Raw genomic sequence first — 18,532 nt, forward strand, 5'->3', positions numbered from 1 at the left:
TGAAGCCAAGAGAACTAGGAAACTAACAGTCGATCGCAGCCTTACTGAAGCCAAGAGAACTAAGAAACTAACAGTCGATCGTAGCGTTACTGAAGCCAAGAGACTGAAAGTAAATTACTTTTTCAGCGTAAATAACACATTGAATGCCATTGAATGTTAAGGCTGTTTACACCCACTAAACAACATTTACTGTACACATCCACGTTGTATGTTGTTCTCAGAGTGCTAACAATTTCCCCACGGTTTTTGTTTTCAATTGTACAGATTCGTGGGTTTACACTGACGTGTGTACTTACGTTCTAACCCCCCGCTAGTACAGCGGTACGTCTACGGATTTACATCGCTAAAATCATGGGCTCGCTTCCCCTCGGTGTGCCGAGCAGGTAGCTCGATATGGCTTTGTTTTAAAAAACAACCAACCAATTTAAGTTCTAACTCTCCTGAGCTAGAAGGGGTATCTATATTTCCCATTATTTTACAAAAGGTATCTCAAGAGTCGCGGAAAAAATCTAAAAAGTGATACAAGTTTACAGAAGTCTGCATAGTGTAAATAACTCACAACGTTGTTTTAGGTTTTTGTTTCTTTACGAGAAAAAAAAGACAAACAAATTAACGAGCACGGTCTTATGCAAATAATATATACAAGTAAATTTTATTTTTTGTTACTTATTGACTAAACATTTGTAATGCTAATGTAAATACAAATTTTGTATTTTTAGCAACGCCCTCTGCTGAAGAAACAAATGAATGCAACAGGTAGTTACATAGTGTATTTATGAACGCAGTACTGGAACTGACATATTTCCATGACGTTTCTCATTGTTGGTAATAAATATTCATGAATTAAAATAGAACATAGTTTGAATCACTTTCTCATGTTCAGTGGGGTGAAAATATTCGAAAACTGAAAAGGCTTGTTGGAAGAAGAGGGGAGAAAATGAGTCCCTCGTGCTGGACGAACGGCGGCAAATTTCCAACTATATACTCTTCTGCATGAACAAATGATACGTTTGAAAGTTGGCTGAACACGGACAAAAAAAGAAAGAAAGACTGGGTGGAAAGAAGAAGGAGGAACGATGCTTAAATATTTACCTAGCGTGAGTAATGTCAAGATAAATAACCAGACAGATAACAATTAGCCCCTAGAAACGAGCCGCCCAGGATCAAAGAATATTAGGGCTACGTAGTACTAGACATAAAACACTTTTAACGTTCCGTGACCCCCAGCAGAAGTAATGTGAATAAGCAACAGATGCTTAACCCTCACACGTTGATCTAAATACACTACGTATCCTCGAAACCGCGATGACCACGACAGACGAATTCCTACTATAGAACAGTTTCCAAAAATAGGCCTACTAAAAACATTTCTGCATAGTTCCCTTGATTACCGCTAGGAGGAAACTATGTTTGTTTGTTTTGAATTCCGTACAAAGCTACTCGAGGGCTATCTGTACTAGCCGTCCCTAATTTAGCAGTGTAAGACTAGAGGGAAGGCAGATAGTCATCACCACCCACCGCCAACTCTTGGGCTACTCTTTTACCAACAAATAGTGGGATTGATCGTCACATTATAACGCCCCCACGGCTGAAAGTGCGAGCATGTTTGGTGCTACCGGGATTCGAACCCACGATCTTCGGATTACGAGTCGAACGCCTCAACACGCTTGGCCATGCCAAGGATCAACTTTGCTACATTGGACTATCTACTGAGTCTACCAAAATGAATCGAACGCCTGATTTTAGTGTTATAAATCCCTAGACTTACCACTGTACCAGTGGGAGACGGAAACTAATGTCTGGTAACTTTCACTTTAGGCATACAGACTAGCAATTAAACATTTGCTTTGGTTGCGGTAAAATTTCATTAAAAAAAAATAAATAAATCGAAGTTCTTTTCTTTTGTTCATGGCCAAGCGTGTTAAGGCGTGCGACTCGTAATCCGAAGATCGTGGGTTCGAATTTCCGTAGCACCAAACATGCTTGCCCTTTCAGCTGTGGGGGCGTTATAATGTTAAGGGGAATCCCACTATTCGTTGGTAAAAGAGTAGCCCAAGAGTTGACGGTGGGTAGTGATGACTAGCTGCCTTCCCTCTAGTCTTACACTACTAAATTAGGGACGGCTAGCGCAGATAGCCTTCGTCTAGCTTTGCGCGAATTTAAAACAACAAACAAAAACTCAATGAATTCACGATCTTTCTTGTTGGGGATAGGTGGAATGTTTCTTGTTAATACATATATACCTTGTTCAAATACAATAATAATAAGTACCGAACTATCACATACTTTGTCGTAATTTAAATACGCGCTTTAAACAAACCTGTCGTATATTTGTGTGTGTGCGTGTGTGTGTATTGTTTTTTGATTGTTTTCTTTTTTTTATGCGTGTTTTTCCTTATGTGATTGGACAGAAATAGAGAAATGACTGGACAAACGAGAAGTCCAATTCTTTCGGGTACCCTTGTCGGGCACGTGAGCAGCCACTGCCGTATTTCCTATTTCGTCCGCCAGAGCGAAACAAGTCAATTTAGGTAAGCCACATTATCTGTGAATGCACGAACATATGCATATTTACAAACAGTTAAGGAACTATGGACACCATTAATTGTTTATTTTTATTTTAATACAACACTAGACAATACATGACACTAGGAAGTTGTATACACATGGTATTCAGGTGCATTTCACGCTCACAAAGAAAGCCACATGACAACACAGTTATCAAATAACGCGTCTGAGATAAAGTTCCAAAGGCAATGTATACGCTTCAACGATTCACGTATATCAGAGATATATCTGACCAATTACATCAAATAATACGTTATAAGTCTGTCTGTTTGTAATTAAGCACAAACCTTCACAATGAGCTACCTGTGCTCTGTCTACCTCGGGCATAGAAACCCGATTTTTAGCAATATGAGTCCGCAAACGTGCCGCTGTACCTCTGGAGGGCAGCTCATAAGAGATAAAATGAAATTTAGTACGTTAGTACGTTAGTACGGTATATGGTCGCAACATTATAGAGTGTGATCGTTCTCTTAGTAAATCAAAAATTTTAAATTAATTTCAGTCAAAAGCTAACTTCGTACAAACTTTAAAAAACCTTATATAGTTTTCTTGTGAAATACCAGCTGAAAGAGTTACAACGACTCCTTTGTTTTAGTATAATGTCCTCTCTTGTCTGTTAATTTTCTTAAGTCATTCCGAAACAAATAACTTATTCAAAAACTTCTAAAAAGCGAATTTCCGACAAAAAATTAGATGATTTGAAAGTTTTTACCTTCCATAAATAACAGGATAATTACGCTTTCTTTTTGTGTTTTTATTTTTACTTTGAATGATACCAAAAAAAAAAAGGACAAAAGCGCATGAATACTGAGAGTACTCAGCAAAAGAACAAACCTATTTTATGGTGTGAGTGGGCTCAGAAAAATAACAACCTCACATTAACTTTAAGTTGGGTTGGAAAAAGAACAAACCTCATGTTGCAAAGGTGCTCGGGTAAAAGAAAGCCTGCGCATTTCCTGAATTCGTTGAACAATACAATAACTTACTGTACACAAAGAATAGAATGAACAATACAATAACTTACTGTGTACAAAGAATAGAATGAACATTACAATAACTTACTGTGTACAAAGAATAGAATGAACATTACAATAACTTACTGTGTACAAAGAATAGAATGAACATTACAATAACTTACTGTGTACAAAGAATAGAATGAACATTACAATAACTTACTGTGTACAAAGAATAGAATGAACATTACAATAACTTACTGTGTACAAAGAATAGAATGAACATTACAATAACTTACTGTGTACAAAGAATAGAATGAACATTACAATAACTTACTGTGTACAAAGAATAGAATGAACATTACAATAACTTACTGTGTACAAAGAATAGAATGAACATTACAATAACTTACTGTGTACAAAGAATAGAATGAACATTACAATAACTTACTGTGTACAAAGAATAGAATGAACATTACAATAACTTACTGTGTACAAAGAATAGAATGAACATTACAATAACTTACTGTGTACAAAGAATAGACAATTACTAACATTACAATAACTTACTGTGTACAAAGAATAGAATGAACATTACAATAACTTACTGTGTACAAAGAATAGAATGAACATTACAATAACTTACTGAAAAGAATAGAATGAACATTACAATAACTTACTGTGTACAAAGAATAGAATGAACATTACAATAACTTACTGTGTACAAAGAATAGAATGAACATTACAATAACTTACTGTGTACAAAGAATAGAATGAACAATACAATAACTTACTGTGTACAAAGAATAGAATGAACAATACAATAACTTACTGTGTACAAAGAATAGAATGAACAATACAATAACTTACTGTGTACAAAGAATGGGATGAACAATACAATAACTTACTGTGTACAAAGAATAGAATGAACAATACAATAACTTACTGTGTACAAAGAATAGAATGAACAATACAATAACTTACTGTGTACAAAGAATAGAATGAACATTACAATAACTTACTGTGTACAAAGAATAGAATGAACAATACAATAACTTACTGTGTACAAAGAATAGAATGAACAATACAATAACTTACTGTGTACAAAGAATAGAATGAACAATACAATAACTTACTGTGTACAAAGAATAGAATGAACAATACAATAACTTACTGTGTACAAAGAATAGAATGAACAATACAATAACTTACTGTGTACAAAGAATAGAATAAACATACAATAACTTACTGTGTACAAAGAATAGAATGAACATTACAATAACTTACTGTGTACAAAGAATAGAATGAACATTACAATAACTTACTGTGTACAAAGAATAGAATGAACAATACAATAACTTACTGTGTACAAAGAATAGGATAAACAATACAATAACTTACTGTGTACAAAGAATAGAATGAACATTACAATAACTTACTGTGTACAAAGAATGGGATGAACATTACAATAACTTACTGTGTACAAAGAATAGAATGAACAATACAATAACTTACTGTGTACAAAGAATAGAATGAACAATACAATAACTTACTGTGTACAAAGAATAGAATGAACAATACAATAACTTACTGTGTACAAAGAATGGGATGAACAATACAATAACTTACTGTGTACAAAGAATAGAATGAACATTACAATAACTTACTGTGTACAAAGAATAGAATGAACATTACAATAACTTACTGTGTACAAAGAATAGAATGAACAATACAATAACTTACTGTGTACAAAGAATAGAATGAACAATACAATAACTTACTGTGTACAAAGAATGTGAACACAATAACTTACTGTGTACAAAGAATAGAATGTAACTTACTGTGTACAAAGAATAGAATAAACAATACAATAACTTACTGTGTACAAAGAATAGAATGAACAATACAATAACTTACTGTGTACAAAGAATAGAATGAACATTACAATAACTTACTGTGTACAAAGAATAGAATGAACATTACAATAACTTACTGTGTACAAAGAATAGAATGAACAATACAATAACTTACTGTGTACAAAGAATAGAATGAACAATACAATAACTTACTGTGTACAAAGAATAGAATGAACAATACAATAACTTACTGTGTACAAAGAATAGAATGAACATTACAATAACTTACTGTGTACAAAGAATAGAATGAACATTACAATAACTTACTGTGTACAAAGAATAGAATGAACATTACAATAACTTACTGTGTACAAAGAATAGAATGAACATTACAATAACTTACTGTGTACAAAGAATAGAATGAACAATACAATAACTTACTGTGTACAAAGAATAGAATGAACAATACAATAACTTACTGTGTACAAAGAATAGAATGAACAATACAATAACTTACTGTGTACAAAGAATAGGATGAACATTACAATAACTTACTGTGTACAAAGAATAGAATGAACATTACAATAACTTACTGTGTACAAAGAATAGAATGAACATTACAATAACTTACTGTGTACAAAGAATAGAATGAACATTACAATAACTTACTGTGTACAAAGAATAGAATGAACATTACAATAACTTACTGTGTACAAAGAATAGAATGAACATTACAATAACTTACTGTGTACAAAGAATAGAATGAACAATACAATAACTTACTGTGTACAAAGAATAGAATGAACATTACAATAACTTACTGTGTACAAAGAATAGAATGAACATTACAATAACTTACTGTGTACAAAGAATAGAATGAACATTACAATAACTTACTGTGTACAAAGAATAGAATGAACATTACAATAACTTACTGTGTACAAAGAATAGAATGAACATTACAATAACTTACTGTGTACAAAGAATAGAATGAACATTACAATAACTTACTGTGTACAAAGAATAGAATGAACAATACAATAACTTACTGTGTACAAAGAATAGAATGAACATTACAATAACTTACTGTGTACAAAGAATAGAATGAACAATACAATAACTTACTGTGTACAAAGAATAGAATGAACAATACAATAACTTACTGTGTACAAAGAATAGAATGAACATTACAATAACTTACTGTGTACAAAGAATAGAATGAACAATACAATAACTTACTGTGTACAAAGAATAGAATGAACATTACAATAACTTACTGTGTACAAAGAATAGGATGAACATTACAATAACTTACTGTGTACAAAGAATAGAATGAACAATACAATAACTTACTGTGTACAAAGAATAGGATAAACAATACAATAACTTACTGTGTACAAAGAATAGAATGAACAATACAATAACTTACTGTGTACAAAGAATAGAATGAACATTACAATAACTTACTGTGTACAAAGAATAGAATGAACATTACAATAACTTACTGTGTACAAAGAATAGAATGAACAATACAATAACTTACTGTGTACAAAGAATAGGATGAACAATACTTACTGTGTACAAAGAATAGAATGAACAATACAATAACTTACTGTGTACAAAGAATAGAATGAACAATACAATAACTTACTGTGTACAAAGAATAGGATGAACAATACAATAACTTACTGTGTACAAAGAATAGGATGAACAATACAATAACTTACTGTGTACAAAGAATAGGATAAACAATACAATAACTTACTGTGTACAAAGAATAGAATGAACAACAATAACTTACAATAACTTACTGTGTACAAAGAATAGGATGAACAATACAATAACTTACTGTGTAATAGAATGAACATTACAATAACTTACTGTGTACAAAGAATAGAAAACAATACAATAACTTACTGTGTACAAAGAATAGAATGAACATTACAATAACTTACTGTGTACAAAGAATAGAATGAACATTACAATAACTTACTGTGTACAAAGAATAGAATGAACATTACAATAACTTACTGTGTACAAAGAATAGTACAATAACTTACTGTGTACAATACAATAACTTACTGTGTACAAAGAATAGAATAAACAATACAATAACTTACTGTGTACAAAGAATAGAATGAACAATACAATAACTTACTGTATACAAAGAATGGGATGAACAATACAATAACTTACTGTGTAACTTACTGTAAGAATAGAATGAACATTACAATAACTTACTGTGTACAAAGAATAGAATGAACATTACAATAACTTACTGTGTACAAAGAATAGAATGAACATTACAATAACTTACTGTGTACAAAGAATGGATGAACAATACAATAACTTACTGTATACAAAGAATAGAATGAACATTACAATAACTTACTGTGTACAAAGAATAGAATGAACATTACAATAACTTACTGTGTACAAAGAATAGGATGAACAATACAATAACTTACTGTGTACAAAGAATGGGATGAACAATACAATAACTTACTGTGTACAAAGAATAGAATGAACATTACAATAACTTACTGTGTACAAAGAATAGAATGAACATTACAATAACTTACTGTGTACAAAGAATAGGATAAACAATACAATAACTTACTGTACACAAAGAATGGGATGAACATCACAGTAACTTACAGTGTACAAAGAATGGGATGAACAATACAATAACTTACTGTGTACAAAGAATAGGATGAACAATACAATAACGTACTGTATACAAAGAATGCGATGAACAGGACTAATTAACGGTTTTAATATGAACTATTAATGCTTCATAAATACACTAATAAAAACCTTTTCATAAATAGTCTCAACAGTTGTTCTCTCCAATCAACTAACCACTTATCGATCGATTGATCAATGGAAGAGTGAAGTAATAGCTTGACATACATACGTACACTTTTAAATAATAAATGTCAAGAACACATATTTCATATTCGATAGGATCAAATTTTGAAGAAAATGAGCGATAAGGAATAATCGCAAAATTACAAGTTATTCAAGCATCAAAAATTTACATATGACGTCAGCTCTAATTTCACCACATTGTTGAAACATAATAACTGTTTACGTTATGACGTAAGCTTCATTTTCATGACAATATTCGAACATAAGAACTGTTTATAAACTGTAAGAGAACAACTTTATTGAAGAGTAAATTAACTATAATAATTTGATTAAAGTAACATAATACTTTTTTATTATATTACAGGGTTGAATTCTCTACTATATAATTTACTTGCTGGAGTACCCGCCCCTTGGAGGGAAGTTATGTAACTTCATGATTAATGAAAGGTTATCTTATGACATGTAAAGATGATTCCCTTATATGTAAGTGTAAAAAGAAAGTAACGCCCATAAGAAGTGCTAAACTGAACTTTCGTATGCATCTGTCCGTAGACCCAATGAACCTCCACACCGTATTTAGTAAGAACCGTCTACAGAGGGCGAAGTAGTGGTAAGAAATATAAAACCTCTCATAAAAACTGCAAAACAAAGAACTAAAAATTTGTGTTTCCCTACCACATGGATCTAATGAATCTCCACGCTCATTTGACAAAGATCCATCCACACTTGCGAAGTAGTTACATGAACATACAACAGACAGTACTATTATAGTTATATCGATTCTATTCGTGTTTTATTATTTTTTGAAGAACGTATCTCGTATACTGTTAAATTATTTTCCTTTATAAAGAAAAAATATATCAAAAACAAGTAAAAATAGTAATATCACGATAGAGAGAAAACATTTCTCCTAATTGCTATGCCCTCTTCTTTGATCGATCAATACTACTCTAGATTTGATTGCCTAACTTTTGTAAAACTGTGGTCTTTAGCCTTAAAACTGCCTGAAGCAGACAATAAGCAAGATCCAACTTTCAAACGCTATGTCATCAGATTCGCTGCTACGTTGAAAACGTCTAACAAGCAAGTCTCGTGAGCCGACAGCCCCTGGTAGTGCTCTTTCCACTATGATACAGCTCACGAGCACGACCGGAAAGCAAACATTAGTTGTTTTTTTACACTATCGACGAGGTGGAAAATTTGACGAGTTGGAAGGTCTCTCGGGGTCAGATAATTTAATTATTGACAACCTCACGTGATGAAAAGTTAGGTCCTTCATTGAATTGGGGTTACAGATTAAATAGAAAGTGTCAACCCCAAGGTATATTGTAAGTCGTTGCAGAAAAACCTATAACGCCAACAAAACCAAAAGGAAACGGCTGAGTAAACAAACTCCTCTCTGTTCTGTCCTGTAGTAACGCAATTACAGGGAAGCTGATAAAAGAAGTTAACACGAAGTTTTTCCTTGAGGTCAAAGTAACGCCGAGCTTTAAACATGATTATTAAGTTCTGGGCCAAAAACTGAATATTTTACTTCGTGCGATTACTAGTCATTCCAAACAAGAAACTAGAATGGCTTAGATGTCGCTTCACATATTAAAATGTGTTTGTCAATCTTTGAAAAAATAGAGAAACGAGTACGTAAAAATAATACGTGTTTAACTCGAAACTCGCTTAAAAAGAAAGGGAAAATTAAAACAACACACACACACACATATAGTCTATCTGAATTTGCCTCTCACTGTCTCAACGCTAAGTCTGTGAGCTTGAAGTTTATGACACTAAAAATCGGGTTTCGATGCCGGTGGTGGCCAGAGCACAGGTAGCCTTTTATATAGCAAAAAACAAACAAACAAACTGTTCGAAAGTAATGACGTTATACAATTGCCATAGTAACGTCATTAGTGATAAAATGTAGACTACTGTGCTACTCAGTGCTGATATACTGAACCTTAACAGCGTACTGTGCTAAAGGAACTACTGACCAGAATGAAGGCAGCCAGCAGCACAAATAATTTTTAGGCTTTTTGAAGTAGATTATCTGTCACTCTTACTTTGAACATTGTACGTTTCTATCCGTAGCCAAAACACTGGTCAGTATGGCACACTTCAATGCATCACTGAACCGGATAAGCGATACGATATAAATGTCATTATACTTTCTTTGATAAAGACAACTTTCTGGCACTAGCACAGTGCATTGAACTATAATTTATTTATTAGAAAGAAAAGTGCAAATTTAATTATTGATTTACATGTGTTAAAGTTCACAGATTTCAAACCCATCTCTAGAAGTTATCATTGTATGAACACATCACACAATTGAACTAGAAGAATAAACAAGGGGTAAGACCAAACAACGAGGACACTCCACTGATGGATCAATGGATTCTAGTCATTATAAGTTTTTGTTGCAAGAGATCGTTTACATTTTTTACTTGCTCTGTAATTGATTCTGACCTGTGTATTCCTTATCTTGATTAGATAGTTTAAACAAATAATTATAACACCAGACTGGTTCTAAGCATGCTCAGTATAAGTTTCTTCCGAGTTCACCATCTAGTTGTCGCAACACGGCTGTTATTTGTATTTTCCAATATTAAACTCGGGAAAGTACTGGAAAGACTGATATTACAATGAATGAAGGCCCGACGTGGCGAGAATGTTTGGTGTGATGGAGACTTGAATCTGCGACCCTCAAATTGCCAGCTGAGTGCCCTAACCATCTGGTCAGCCATGGGGGCGTTATAATGACATGGTAAATCCCACCATTCGTTGGTAAAAGAGTAACCCAAGAGTTGGCGGTTGGTGGTGATGATTAGCTGCCTTCCCTCTAATCTACTAAATTAGGGACGACGTGTGGCTTAGCGCGAAATTCAAAACAAACAATAACAATGAACGAAAACTTTCTAACGCTCAGAACAGAGTAAAATACAGTTTGGGGTTTTAAGAGCATATTTCTTAACAAGTCTATCGTGACTTTTCAGCAAAAATAAAATATCCAATAATTTTCGTATGGCTTGATCTCTGACTCGACCATCTAGCCCACTGAGAGATATGCTTGAGAAGCAGGGTTCTCTGGATTGTCGGTTTAGTTTACTGAGAATGAAAACTGAATATAAGGAATTATAAGGTAGCAGGAATATCTCGGATCTAGCCGTTTAACCCATTGAGTAAAAATATGTCATTCAGGTTGACAAACAAACGTGTATCGGATCTCCATAAATTTTCCTTATTGTACGAGATATTTAATATTGTTTAAAATATATTTCATGTTTTCTCTACTAGATGGAGACATTTGATAGCTATTTTATAGTTCATCACTATCAAAACAATTATAATATGATATTGGTTTTTTTTCACGTAACATACACACACACAGACACAAAAAAGAAAGGAATTCGAAACCAAATAACTGCCCTTCAAAAAATCTCTAAGTAGTTCTAAATATTAATGCTGGTTGTGTCAGATTGAATAAAATAAATTAGCGTTAATTTGAGATTTAAAATAAATATATTAAATCATCATTTTTGTTCGAAAAATACATTAAATAATTATTCTTAAAAAGTGAAAAATAGTGGAAAAATTATTTTTCTAAATATAAAAACTACGTTTAAAATTAATTTTTTGATTAACAAGTAAAATTAAAATATATTATTCTAGTCAGTATGTTTCATTTTTTTTCTAAATTTATATAGGCATTTTTATATTCACTGTTACTTTAAAAGAGATTATTTTTATCCATATTCACACGTACACTTTTTATAAACATTCCATAGTAACGTTATTGATTTTGATCCTCATTGTAAGACACATATTACTCGCTTTTACTTTGCTATTTATCTATTAACTCTTAGCTTTACATGCTTTAACTAATTTAACGAAAAGCAAGAATATTTTATTATACATTTACTAACAACCTGAACGGCTGACCATTTCTTTCACAGGTTTAAAAAAAGTGATTTAGAAAAAGGAACAAGTGAAACTCAAAGAGGACGAGCGAAAGGAATGATGCTAAACATCCTGACGTAGGAAACGATGGATGAACACAATGGAAACTGTTGTTTAGTGTCTTGTTAAAGAAAGTTCTTTGTTGTTCAACTAAAAACGAAGAAGTTAATGTGAGGAGACTGCAGACGAGTAAACAATGAATATCAACTGAAGCGGTCTGTCTAGGGGATAACTTGTCATACTGTGGATCTGAGGGTCCAGGTTTGTGTTCCGTTATTACAAAATTAAGTTTTGTGATTTGGCACAGTGATTGTATTAAAGAAAAAGTGATAGTCCAACAACAGTTTCTATTAGATTAGCTCGAGCTCTGGTGAAGGTTAATGTTGTTCAGTTGTCGCCCACTAAGTCTGTCAGGTCAGAAAATAGAACATATAGTGTAGATATCACTTAGTCTATCAGTTCACAAGATGAGACATATAGTGTAGATATCGCTTAGTCTGTCAGTTCACAAGATGAGACATATAGTGTAGATATCACATAGTCTATCAGTTCACAAGATGAGACATATAGTGTAGATATCACTTAGTCTATCAGTTCACAAGATGAGACATATAGTGTAGATTACACATAGTATATCAGTTCACAAGATGGGACATATAGTGTAGCTATCACATAGTCTATCAGTTCACAAGATGGGACATATAGTGTAAATATCACATAGTCTGTCAAATAAGGAATCAAACAACAAGTCTGTTGAATACTTGAAATTTAGGAAGACCCAGAGATGGGATAGGCAGTAGGAGGCGTAATTTGTTTGTTTGAAGCTAAGCACAAAGCTACACAATGGGCTATCTGTTTCTAGGATTGTAAGTCAAAGATATATGTTGAATAAAAAAAAGACAACTGGTTGTAAAATGTTCATGAAACAAGATTTTTTTTAGCATAGTGTTCTATTTGGAAATTATAAATACTTTCATAAAACTGCAATTTCTTGTCTGAAACAGTAGTTACCTTGTTTAGAAGTACGTTGCTCTAGAGAAGACACGAGAACATTACATCCAGTTATCAAAATTAAAATTAGTTATTTTTTACATCTGAAACGAGTAGGAAAATTCGTTGTCGATGATAGATGATTCTCTTAAAAAAAGCAGACGAGAAATAAAGGCTAGGTTACTTGAAAAAAAATTACAGTGAGACGGAATTCAAGAAATGCATGTAACAATGCAACAGGATTACTACACTGTGTTTTTACTACACTGTTTTTACTATACTGTGTTTTTACTACACTGTTTTTACAATACTGTGTTTTTACTACACTGTTTTTACTATACTGTGTTTTTACTACACTGTTTTTACTATACTGTGTTTTTACTACACTGTTCTTTGCCTTTATCTTTTTACTTCTATCTTTACTTAACATCTTTAAACCACAACCACGTGACATTTATAAGAATTTTATTTATAGGGGAGCTGCTAATGTAGGATTCTATGCCTATTAGTCTTCCCAGGAAGCGTGTTTTATTATGTCTTCTACATCTGGCGACGTGCTGGGCTGATAAAAAAGACACAAAGATAAAGTTTCTGTTTCGAACTATACACTGTAAAGATCTGTGCTTAACGCCAGGATAATCATTGTTGCTGAGCCGCAAGAAATGCCGTGAAGCCAACTTGCGGTTTTTAGTAACTTTCAAATTGTTATTGTCAGAAAAACTACCCGGGTTCCCGCCAAATCGGATTTTATGATATTCCACCCAAGTGAGTCTACCTCTAACAAACAACAACATAAGAAACTGTAGTCTCATCAAGAACTATGGTCGTCTTTTCTCTCTTTTCCTGGTCAGGGTTCAGGGACTGTTTATAGAATATGGGCAAACAGTAAATGAGCCGTATCTGGAAACCCCACACGAATGTCCTTCCCACCAGGAAGCGGATGATGCGATGGTCTAAAGCCAACGGACCGAAACCCGAGCATCGACCACGGCTGACAGTGAGGAATTAATTTCGAAAAATAGTTTAGTTCAGACCACAAACAAAGAAGTAAAAAATAAAAATATATTATCGTTGCTAAGAGTCACTCGGTGACAAGAGATGAGCCGAAGCTGGGGACATTGGTGTGCATAAAGGACTTAATTAGATATTTTCTGATTGAACGGCAGAGTTTCCCCTGTGGAGATTAGACTTGAAGAAAGGGAAACAAACGGATAAAATCAACACTTCGTGATGATGAAAAACTCACTTGAAGTAAAAATGTATCTCAAGACAGTTGGTATGGGTTATAACACTTTTATTAAAATATAGTAGAGAACAATGTTTCGACCATTTTAGGTTATCTTCAGATTAACAACTTGTGAATAGGACAAGTATCAAAGATACCTTCTCTGCCATAATTTTGAAAGTTTATATTTAAATCTACATATAAAGAATCAAAGTTAAACTGTAGTTGGGCATACAGATTATTGGCTTAAAGTTTTCGCCGGTCGAGATTGTTTGTTTTTTGAATTTCACGCAAAGCTACACGAAGGCTATCCGCGCTAGCTATCCCTAATTTAGCAGCGTAAGACTAGAGGGAAGGCAACTAGTCATCACCACCCATTGCGAACTCTTGGGCTACTCCTTTACCAACGAATAGTGGGATTGCCCGTAACATTATAACGCCCCCACGGCTGAAAGGGCGAACATGTTTGGTGTGACAGGGATTCGAACCCGCGACCCTCGGATTACGGGCCGAGTGCCTTAACCACCTTGCCATGCAGGGCCCGCTGGTCGACATATTGAAGTTTTATTATTATCCCAAAATCTTTTATAATCCAAATTAAAATTATTATTTTTACTATAGCTGCTAAAGTTATGTGTACTGAAATAACATAGCATATGTAGTCCTGGAACCAAAAATAAATAAATAACCAAATGTGACATACAAAAAAATTGGGGGCGAGCTTAACCCAGGCAAATGTATAATTATTTTTAATAAGTAAAAACGAGTAAATGAAGTTATACTAACTCCCTAAAACATTCAATAAACATCCCTAGTCAGTTTCTTTTTTTTATAGAGCAGAAAGCTGAACAATGGGCTATCTATTCTGTTCCCTCCGTGAATACAGAAACATGGTTTTTAGCGCTATAAGTCTGCAGTCCGTTTTGCCACAAGAGGGATACCTGGTCAGATTGAAAAAGTCTCAGAAAAATATATTTCATAAGATATAAGTTAATACGTAATTTTCAGAACACTAATAAAATAATACATATATAAAGTTACGTCAAGGTGCAGCAATATTAAAAAGAATAACAATATAGTAATTAATAACCACATCAGAATCTCAATTACATCTACGGGAAGGCAAATAGTTTGTTTGTTTGTTTGTTCCAGACTTGGAGCTTCACACAAAGCAGTCCCTACTTTTGTACGATAGAATAGTAAAATTTGATTGTCACTCTTATAGTGCACTCACGATTTCAATTTGTATAGAAAGTAACATTATTCTTTGTATTGTTATTAAATAATGATGTAGGAAAGAATTAACATTATCCATTATTTTAATTATTATGATACGATGTAAGAAGTAACATCATCTTTTGTTTTAATTAATAAATGATGATGTAAGAAGTGGCATTATCTATTGTTTTATTGTTAAATAATAACGTAGGAAGTAATATTATCGTTTGTTTAATTATTAAATGATGATGTAAGAAGTGGCGTTATCCATTGTTTTATTGTTAAACAATAACGTAGGAAGTAATATTATCGTTTGTTTAATTATTAAATGATGATGTAAGAAGTGGCATTATCCATTGTTTTATTGTTAAATAATAACGTAGGAAATAATATTATCGTTTGTTTAATTATTAAATGATGATGTAAGAAGTGGCATTATCCATTGTTTTATTGTTAAATAATAACGTAGGAAGTAATATTATCGTTTGTTTAATTAATAAATGATGATGTAAGAAGTGGCATTATCCATTGTTTTATTGTTAAACAATAACGTAGGAAGTAATATTATCGTTTGTTTAATTATTAAATGATGATGTAAAAAGTGGCATTATCCATTGTTTTATTGTTAAATAATAACGTAGGAAGTAATATTATCGTTTGTTTAATTAATAAATGATGATGTAAGAAGTGGCATTATCCATTGTTTTATTGTTAAATAATAACGTAGGAAATAATATTATCGTTTGTTTAATTATTAAATGATGATGTAAGAAGTGGCGTTATCCATTGTTTTATTGTTAAATAATAACGTAGGAAGTAATATTATCGTTTGTTTAATTAATAAATGATGATGTAAGAAGTGGCATTATCCATTGTTTTATTGTTAAATAATGATGTATGAAGTAATAAGCTTCTGTCTGCACTGTTATCTGTCTTGAAGAACGGATGTTATATTATATCCTCATTGGGTAACCCTATACAATTCACTCATCACTTTATAGAAGACCTTAAACCCCCTGCATAAATGTTACATAGGAATAGAAACCTCTAGTTGTCTGGTAACGATTGGGGCGAATGTGAACAGACCATAAAGCGTAAACATAATCGAATCTCTCCCGCCTGATTCCCACGTTGACTTACAGTTTCGTTTTAAATACGTGGTTGTGGCTTAGATCACAGAAGAAGAAAAAAACTAGTTCAAGCTGTTTCAAAGATTTTATTATAACGCCACGTTTCCAATAAAAATTACTCTTCGACCCAACTAACCGTAATGCCTCAGAGGAAACTAGCAACAAATGGAGAAATCGATTTCCATTTTCAAACGACAAGACCAATCAACCACCACCACACCTCTGGGATAATTGCTTATTTCGGACAGTTCTGCAAGAAGTGGTAGCCTCGACTATACCAAACGTCCTTAATGGTCTTCAAATGATGTGACAAAACAAGGACACATGCTTTTGTAACGTGCGAATGACTCAGTATCGATTCCAAAATGACAGTCATCATCAGGGAAAACGCCTTAAATGCCCACATCATTTTATCTCTATACTCAGCCTTTTGAAATGTGTTCAAATTATCTCAAAGTCCAGTTATATAAGCAACTTTTTTTTTCTGTTGTTAATGTACTAGATAAAGCTCCAGTAAAGCTTCGATGTCAACATATCAATTCTACATTTACCTAACACATGCGTATCCACTCTAATTAGTAGATATTCCAAGCTTTGTACAATATCTCTCTCTATCATCATAAACATACTTAAATAGACATAGGAAACAATAAAATACATTTAGGGCTGAAATCACAAGGGCGTTTGGTGGTGGAGCAGAGGTATGATCGTGCTATTAATAACTCCACATACAGATGTGCATAACAAGTCCAAATTTTAGTCGATATATAACTCGTTCAAATCAACACCCTTTAACGGATATTTAAAGAAAAATGGCAGAGCTCCTAATTTCAGCTTCTGTCATGTGAGGGCTTTACAGATGAAATGTAATACATTTAACCCCAAAATTGGCAAATCTTACGAAGTTTTAGATGGGGTAGTCTGTGATGTATAGAAATTGAAATTCGACGCGTAAAATTTTGTTTGAACCTATAAGAAACATAATTTTCAAAAACAAGAGAGCGTGAAAGGAACCTGTTGCTGGGATGAAGGAACAAACTTAATGCCAGGTTTAACCCCCAGGTAAACAAGGCCACGCAAAAATATTTTCTAGTTGAATCTGTGCGATCACTTCAAAACAATCCCACCCGAAAATATCTTTCCAGATGGTTCTCTGTGAATACTCCAAATTATCTTTCTGGTTTACTGTGCATGAACAGTCCAAAATATCTTTCTAGTCAGTTGATTCTGCAAAACAAACCTACAAAAAATATACTTCTATCTGATACTATCTGAATACTCCAAGACAAGCACACGCGAAAATATATTTCTAATTGACTCTACATGAATACTCCAAAATAAGCCTACAAAAATATATTTATAATTAACTCTACATGAATACCCCAAAACGAGTTTACAAAAATATATTTCTACTTAACTATAACGTAACAAGAGCTGAAAGACCTACTACCTACCAGTCTCAAGTTTGAATTATGCAAACGTAACGTAAGCGCGTGAACAAACAAAAGAAAAAGTTCTTTATTGTTAAGCCTAAAGTTATACAATGAACTATCTGTGCTGTTCTTAGCAGGGGCATTGTACCCCGATTTTTAGCGTCATGAGCTCTCTGATTACAGATGAGTCGCTGGAAAGCAAAATGACTTCATAAAAATATGTGTATGTTCGCTTCTCGTATCCAACTTTATCTGCTCTAAAATAAAACAAAGAAAACGGGAAATTTTGAAAGATATCAGGTTTATCATTGTTTCTAAATTACCTCTATTATGTCAT

At 33.0% G+C, this 18,532-nt stretch overlaps 1 long non-coding RNA gene across 3 annotated transcripts in view; it reads left to right on the plus strand.

The window, feature by feature from the left end:
• LOC143253745 (uncharacterized) overlaps positions 1 to 16,485 on the plus strand; it is a 69,687-nt gene extending 53,202 nt beyond the window's left edge. For 2 of the 3 annotated variants that reach the window (XR_013029836.1, XR_013029837.1), the window contains exons 2-4: positions 2,412 to 2,531; positions 12,196 to 12,460; positions 13,665 to 16,485. This is a non-coding gene — a long non-coding RNA (uncharacterized LOC143253745). Of the gene's footprint in view, positions 1 to 889; positions 1,098 to 2,411; positions 2,532 to 12,195; positions 12,461 to 13,664 lie in introns of those variants that run through there. The other variant, XR_013029838.1, reaches the window with a different exon arrangement.
• The last annotated feature ends 2,047 nt before the right edge of the window (positions 16,486 to 18,532 follow it).

Source organism: Tachypleus tridentatus, chromosome 6 (genome assembly GCF_004210375.1).
Source record: "Tachypleus tridentatus isolate NWPU-2018 chromosome 6, ASM421037v1, whole genome shotgun sequence".
In the NCBI taxonomy this organism is placed as follows: Eukaryota; Metazoa; Arthropoda; class Merostomata; order Xiphosura; family Limulidae; genus Tachypleus; species Tachypleus tridentatus.